The sequence below is a fragment of the Palaemon carinicauda genome, chromosome 27 (genome assembly GCF_036898095.1).
Source record: "Palaemon carinicauda isolate YSFRI2023 chromosome 27, ASM3689809v2, whole genome shotgun sequence".
Lineage (NCBI taxonomy): Eukaryota > Metazoa > Arthropoda > Malacostraca > Decapoda > Palaemonidae > Palaemon > Palaemon carinicauda.
The window spans coordinates 54,986,139-54,994,070 of record NC_090751.1 but is presented as its reverse complement, the minus strand read 5'-3'; the positions used below and the strand labels follow the sequence as shown (position 1 = coordinate 54,994,070).

The following is a 7,932-nucleotide window of genomic DNA, read 5'->3' as shown; positions in this document are numbered from 1 at the left end:
TTCCCGAGTGTACATTCAAGCAAGAGAACTCTAACCCAAGATAGTTGAAGACTACGGTACAGATGCTATGGCACTACCGTAAAACTAGAGAACAATGGTTTAAATTTGGAGTGTCCTTCTCCTAGGAGAGGTGCTTACCGTAGCTAAAGTCTCTCTTCTACTCTTAACAAGAGGAAGTGGCCACTGAACAATTACAGTGCAGTAGTTAACCACTCCAATGAATAAGAATTGTTTGGTAATCTCATTGTTGTCAGGTGTATGAGGACAGAGGAGAATATGTAAAAAATAGTCTAGACTATTAGTTGCATGTGTAGGCAAAGTGAAAGTGAACCGTAACCAGAGAGAAGGATCCAATGTAGTGCTGTCTGGCCAGTCAAAGGACACCATAATTCTCTAGCAGTAGTATCTCAATGGGTGGCTGGTGCCCTGGCCAACCTGCTACCTCTAGTAGGATTCATTTCATGAGACCACTGTCTTACATACCAGCAATTTTTACTCATTTTCCTGACCCACCAGGTTACCCATTTGATAGCATTTAATTCAAATTACCATTAATGTGTAAATTTTGTTGAAAATTTCCGATAATTAACAGCGAGCTTGTATTTGTTTTGTAGAGACTAGGATTTCATCCCAATGTAAGGTAGAAATATATTTTTATTAAACATATCATATTGATTTTCATATATTGACGATGAGGTAATTCGAACTAAAGCTTATCAATTGAATCAGCTCTTGGGAAGGGAAGTGTGATAAAATTCACTGGTATGTAAGACAGTTGGTGTCACCAGGTAAATCTTGAAGGGCAGCTAGCACTAGTCCCGAATTTTTGTGTGGTCTATACGGTATGATTGATAGCGACATTGCAATTCATTTGAAGAGACTAGAGTTTTATCACAATGTGCTGCAAAGATTTAATTCTATATAAAACGATGTCGTTTTGCTTTTTTTCGTATATTTACTCATCAGGGGTAATTTGAATTAAATGCTATCAGTTAGGTTAGCCGGTGTATCGCAAAGTTGGGTAAAACTTGCTGGTCTCACTAGGTAAATCTTAAGACCAGTTATCATTTAGGGTCCGACTTAATTTATGGCTTTTGCTTGCATGATTGATAACATCCTTGCCTTTTATTTGAAGAGAATTCTGTGCCCGAGGGTTCTCCTCCCCGATTCCTCTGTTAAAAGTATGACTGTGACAGTGAGCAATGTTATTTCTTTTCTCTGGAGTCACACTTCTTAGAGGAAGTAGCTTAATGCTGGAAGTGTTTATACATTCCCGTCCTAAAAAATTAATAACACCAGAAAGCAAAATCCCAGTACATTATAAGCGTTGCCCTCGTGGCGGTAGCAAAGGAGCCCTAAGTTGTAGTGAGAGATTACTGTGGAGCCCTGGTCAATAGCATCTAACAAAGACCTCTATTTTACATTTTCAACTGAATTATGTCAGTAAACTTATATTTTTATATTCATTATAATATACCAAAAATATCAAACTACCATTGAATCTCATTGCATTTACAAATCTTTGTTTTAAAAGCATATATTCTACCCGTCCTGAATTAAGCACATGTAGAGTTATTCTACTTTTGTGATGCAAATGAAAACATTTATGTCAGTAAAACCATGATTTAGTTTTTTGGCCATTATATTTCAATGTAAAGTGATAAGGAGTACTTCACCTAAAGTATATTTTCAGATCATAAAATAAAGACAAGTGTAATCAAACTTATTATTATTGTTGTTATTGCCATCGTCATTTTATTATTGTGAATATGAAGGTAAATGGCTCTGTATTGGTAAAAACGCTATCATGACAAGTACTTCGGATTGTTGAAGGTGTCATCTTTTCTTTTTAAGGTGTCAGGTAATTTAAGTGAGAGAGAGAGAGAGAGAGAGAGAGAGAGAGAGAGAGAGAGAGAGAGAGAGAGAGAGAGAGAGAGAGAGAGAGAGACCTTGGCAAGCAGCAAAGCATAATGGTGCGATCTCTCTCTCTCTCTCTCTCTCTCTCTCTCTCTCTCTCTCTCTCTCTCTCTCTCTCTCTCTTTTAGGTCATAGACTTTACTATGGTGTCCTTTGGATAATCCACTCTTCGGGAGGTAATAGCTATACGCACTTCTAGGAGACAAGAAAGACTGGCGAATAAATATTTAGGGGATTTATAACTGGTTGAGGAAGCTGGGTAGTGATGAAATTTCTTAATAGTTGATTTTATTATTATTATTATTATTATTATTATTATTATTATTATTATTATTATTTGCTAAGCTACAACCCTAGTTGGAAAAGCAGGATGCTATAAGCACAGGGGCCCCAACAAGGAAAATAGCCCAGTGAGGAAAGGAAACAAGAGGGAAAAAAATATTTTGAGAACAGTAACAACATTGAAATAAATATTTTCTATATAAACTATAAAAACTTTAACCAAACAAGAGGAAAAGGAATTAGATAGAATAGTCTGCCTAAGTGTATCCTCTATCAAGAAAAATCGAAACCAAGTCAGTGGAAGACCATGGTACAGAGACTATGGCACTACCCAAGACTAGAGAACAATGGTTTGATTTTGGAGTTTCCTTCTCCTAGAAGAGCTGCGTACCATAGCTAAAGAGTCTCTTCTACCCTTACCAAGAGGAAAGTGCCCTATGACCAAATGCAGTGAAGTAGTTAACCCCTTAGGTGAAGAAGAATTGTTACCTAATCTCAGTGTTGTCAGGTGTATGAGGACAGAGGAGAATCTGTAAAGAATAGGCCAGACTATTCGGTGTATGTGTAGGCAAAGGGGAAGTAAACCGCAACCCGGAAGAAGGATCCAATGTCTGGCTAGTCTAAAGACCCCATAACTCTCTACCGGTAGTATCTCAACGGGTGGCTGGTACCCTGGCCAAACTACTGCCTTATATCTTTGTATTTGATTATTTTTCATTTAATTAATTGGGTTTTAAGGGAAATACGAACTAGATTATTTTTCTTGGAATGGCGGATATTTGAAATTAGATGATGATGTAATTAAATGGACTATTACGTTTGAATTACGGAAATAAACAGGCAGGCGCAAATGCATGAAAATATTTTATATCCTTTTCTTACTTTAGTCAGGATTGTAAACTGCATGAGTTGCTGGGTGAGTGTGTCGCATCTAGTCGAGCTGTTATTGATTTTGTTCCGGCTTGCCCTTCCGTCCTTCTTTAGTCATTCTTTCCTTTACTCTAGAGAACTAGAATTATTGTTAACCTCTTCAGTGACGACTATCCTTCCCTCATTTTCATTGTTCCCCTCAAAAGTTTCATCCCCTGCGGGGGTCGAACCCGCGGCCTCTGGATTAGAAGTCCAGCGCGCTATCCACTGCGCCAAGGGGACTTGTGCTTGAGAAGAATTTCATGTCGAATACACGAATTGGTTATGCTGTAGTCTGCCCTCCACGTGGAGGTTAGGCATTATTAAAGAAAACAGGAACGGCCGCACCTTATTTCAAGAGTAAATCTAGCCTGGGAAAAGTGTTGTGAGGATTAATATCAAGGGTTTGTTTAATTAGTCTGAATATTGGGACTAAATTTCTCAGGAACTGAATGGAACATTAGATTTGTTACACTGATCTCCATCAATTAACGGTGAGATGAAAATTTAGTTAATCTAACTTTCATGTTTTGATTCTATCCTTAGTACCTTTGCCAAAGAAGATAATTAAGACAATATATTGGAGTAGCCAGTTTAAAAAATTGCTTAAGCAGTTGAAAAGAATTTTATGGAATTTGTTAAAAACATTCATATGGTGACCCCCACCGATTAACATTTAATGGATATTTATGAAGGTTTGCCACCATGGAAATCATCTCCCTTAATATAATAAAGTATACTGTAGTTAGTGTAGTACATGAATTTTGATTATTTCAATTTGATAAAAGTCCACATATAACTTTAGAAGATTTTCCCTGTAGTTCATATTATTATTATTATTATTATTATTATTATAACTTGAATAAAACCCCAGGCCGTGTCTGCAGATCTTGGGTATTAAAATCCACAATTATATGCGTTGTATATTTTGAAAATAGCAGGAGCGAAGAGGCACTTTGGAAAAAGTGCGAAAGCTCCTGCTATTTTCAAAATATACAACTCATATACTTGTGGGTTTTAGTATCCATTATTGTTGTTATTATTATTATTATTATCATTATTATTATTATTATTATTATTATTATTATTATTATTATTGTTGTTATTATTATTATCATGATAAGTAGTAGAAGTAATATTAGTAGTAGTATTTACTAAATTTCAGAAAGCAGATGGGCAATGTCAGGTACCTTAATATAAAATGAAGCAAAAGAAGCTGGTGAGCCTCAATCCCTTTATAAATAAATCACATAATGACCAAGGAATAAAGCCAAATTCATGAATATTTAATGTTTTCATAACTACAGTAATAATGAACGCTATTGAAGTATATTTTGTTGTTGAAGAAAGCTTCAATTAATTCATATATTCATCAAGTCACAGAGTATGTTTGTTTGTTTGTTTCTTTCTGTACTCGTCTTACTAAATTCTTGGGAAAACCATACTAGTAAAAAGCCAAACTTTTACGAAAAACATTGAGAACAACATCCTAATTCTTCTTTGATTTGGATTACTACCCCAATCTTTAAACGTCAAACGTAAGAGTGAAGTCTGATAAACAAGAAACTATGCGAAATTATTGAATAATGTGGATGGCCATATTTATTAAACCAAAATTTGGTTCTTGTTTCTTTATTATTATTATTATTATTATTATTATTATTATTATTATTATTATTATTATTATTATTATTATAAAAATATAAGCTAGGCTATAACCCTAGTTGGAAAAGTAAGGGCTCCAACAAGGTAAAATAGCCCAGTGAGGAAAGGAAACAAGGAAATAAATAAACTACAAGAGAAGAATAAACAATTAAAATGAAATATTTGGAGAACAGTAACAACATTTCTATTAGACCCTTCACATATAAACTGTAAAAACTTCAATAAACAAGAGGAAGATAAGTAAGATAGGATAGTGTGCCCGAGAGTATCCCCAAGCAAGAGAACTCTAATCCAAAACAGTGGAAGACCATAGTACAGAGGCTATGGCACTACAGAGAACAATGGTTTGATTTGGAGTGTCCTTCTGCTAGAAGAGCGGCATACAATAGCCAAAGAATCTCTTCTCAACTTACCAAGAGGAAAGCAGCCATTGAACTATATTATATTGCAGTAGTTAACCCCTTGAGCGTGGAAGAATTGTTTGGTAATATCAGTGTTGTCAGTTGTATGAGGATAGCGGAAAATGTGGTAAGAATAGACCAGACTATTCGGTGTATGTATAGGCAAAGGCAAAATGAGCCGTAACCTGACAGAGGAATCCAATGTAGTATTGTTTGGCCAGTCAAAGGACCAAGTAACTCTCTAGCGTTAGTATATCAACGAGTGGTTGGTTAGCTGGCCAACCTATTATCTATAGGATATCCATTTAGGGGTGTTAGAAACAGGTATACAAATTTTTTTTTATTGTCGACCAAGAAAATTACCCAATGAAATATATATTCATTCGATTATTTTTTCACTGCAGCAATTAATCATAATATATTGCTATAGTCGGAAAAAATTTAGAGGACAATAGTAAAAGACAAAATAACCAATCAATTAACTTTTTTTTCTCTTTTTTATTGCTAGATGGTTTACATTGTATATATAAAAGTCGGAAATTCCAGGTAGTCGAAGCTATCCTCGTTAAAGGGCAAATCAGAACCAATTAGAATAATTCTCGATTCCTTTTTTGCGAATGCTAAGGAAGATTAAGGCTCACTTCGCACGTGCGATTATTTTCTGTACAGAAATATTTTCGTTCGTTAAGAGGAATTTCTTCACATGAGAGGATTTTCTCCGAGCGGCTTCGTAGCTTCTATAAGCTAAACTGGAACCGCGCTGGTTAGCACTGCCCACGGCTACAATCACTACCGCAAGGAAATCTTCCGAGCAGGGAGCGTGTGAAAGGGCTCGTTGAGCTTCATTGATTTGTAATCCGCGCGGAGAATACCGCACGACGCCAATCTGCTCGAGTGAAGCGAGCCTTATGTCCCCTTCTCAACATTAAACATAAGGTTAAGGAAAATTAAATAGAGCCTCCACCATAACAAAGATATAATTATTGGAGTAAAGGAAAAATAGTGTAAGTAGGTGGGGGGTTACGAATTGATTGATACCTTAGTTTCTGTAAACTGACTTTGCAACGATTATGGCCATAGTTACCAGAATCAGGACTCCTTGCATTAAGTAATTAGAAAAGAAAGATATCTTTAAAAAAATGTTAGTTTTATCATTCGGAAAACCGTGAGTTTTGCTTTGACTCCTCTCTTCTTATTGAAAATGGAATATTGTTGTGGATTGATTTAAGTTATAATTCTTTTTAGTTTTCATTATTGGCCGGTAGCTTTCAACATCGGCTCCCTTCATTTATATATGTTTTAATTAATCGACTAGAATTTCTCTTCCGCTATACATTGTTTCTTGTTAATTTGGGATGTCACATTTAAATTACCTTCTTTTCTAGATTTTTAATTTCTTCTTTTAAGGATATACTAAATCACTGCTTTCTTTCCTTGGATTATTTGTTAACTTTCTTTCACCTTGTGTTATCCTCAGTCATTTTCTACGTTATCTGGTATTCTTGTTGTTTAGAAATAAGTAAAATGAAGTTTAATAATACTTGAAATTTGAAAATGAAGTTGGTATGAAATTAGTCAGGTGTTTCAAGAATATAAATTCATGATAATTATTCAAGAATATAAATTTATGATAATTATTCTTTTCTGAATGACAAGAATATTTTATTTAAAATTATTTTAAAGTAGACATCGTATTCAGATATTTCATCCACAAAAATCAAATATTGAAAAAGATAAAAAAATTAATACCGGTGACATATTCTACAGCATAGTTTAGGTAGTGATGAGTGGTAATAATTCACTCAGATTCATCAAAAAAACCAATATAGGAAGGAGCATTTCATTTGCATCGTCATTCTTAGAACACTTGCTCTCTCTCTCTCTCTCTCTCTCTCTCTCTCTCTCTCTCTCTCTCTCTCTCTCTCTCTCTCTCTCTCTCTCTCTCTCTCTCTCTCTCAAACACACAGAATTGCAGAAAAAGTATGACATGATTGTTGAAAACTATGGGAAAAAATATTTTTCTTATCTATGAAATTACAAAACCCGTTGTCTTGCATCACTATCATTGAGGCAAAGCCCAGTATTGTCTTAATATACAGTAGGTTTTATTTTCTCTAGATTTTGATCCAAGATTATATCCCCTACGGGATTCGAACCCGTGACCTCTGGATTAGAAGTCCAGCGCGCTTTCCACTGCGCCAAGAGGACTGATAACAGATGATAACCATTCCTTTTATAAGAAAAATCCCAAGTTTTCTGAATTTTTCTTGCCTTGTAGTGTTAATGGATGACTGATTGTAAGAGGTTGAAAATGAAGAACAGTGGATGGAAGTACGATTAGCAAACATATTTGCACTGTTGTGTGGCTCTTTTTTTTTTTTCTTTTTTTTTCTATACCCCTCTTTCACCAATCGGACTGGTCCTTTATTAATTGACTTGACTGTCGGTCAGGCGGTCTTTCTGGCCCTCCGTATATTTGCCCTCCGGCTAAGGATGTTTTTTTTTTTTTTTAAATAAAGTTATTTTTAGTGTTCTGAGATAAAGACTTCAAATATCCTCTGTCATTTTAGGTGATCTTTATTAAAAAAATTTGTTTGGGTAGGGCATGAGGTCAAAATCAAGGTCATACTTGAAAATCAAAGGTCAAATAGGAATTTGAACTTTGAAAGTAACTTTTGATCCATGCGAGATAGAGAATTCATATATTCAGTGAAAATTCCACTTATGAAGTTGATATGCTGGCTTAAAGGTTCTAGGT

At 35.0% G+C, this 7,932-nt stretch overlaps 2 non-coding genes across 2 annotated transcripts; both read right to left on the bottom strand.

Moving 5' to 3' along the window:
- Positions 1-3,278: 3,278 nt before the first annotated feature.
- TRNAR-UCU (transfer RNA arginine (anticodon UCU)) lies at positions 3,279-3,351 on the bottom strand. The gene has a single exon. It is a non-coding gene; the product is annotated as a tRNA-Arg (tRNA).
- A 3,958-nt stretch (positions 3,352-7,309) lies between these two features.
- TRNAR-UCU (transfer RNA arginine (anticodon UCU)) lies at positions 7,310-7,382 on the bottom strand. The gene has a single exon. It is a non-coding gene; the product is annotated as a tRNA-Arg (tRNA).
- Between the last annotated feature and the right edge of the window lie 550 nt (positions 7,383-7,932).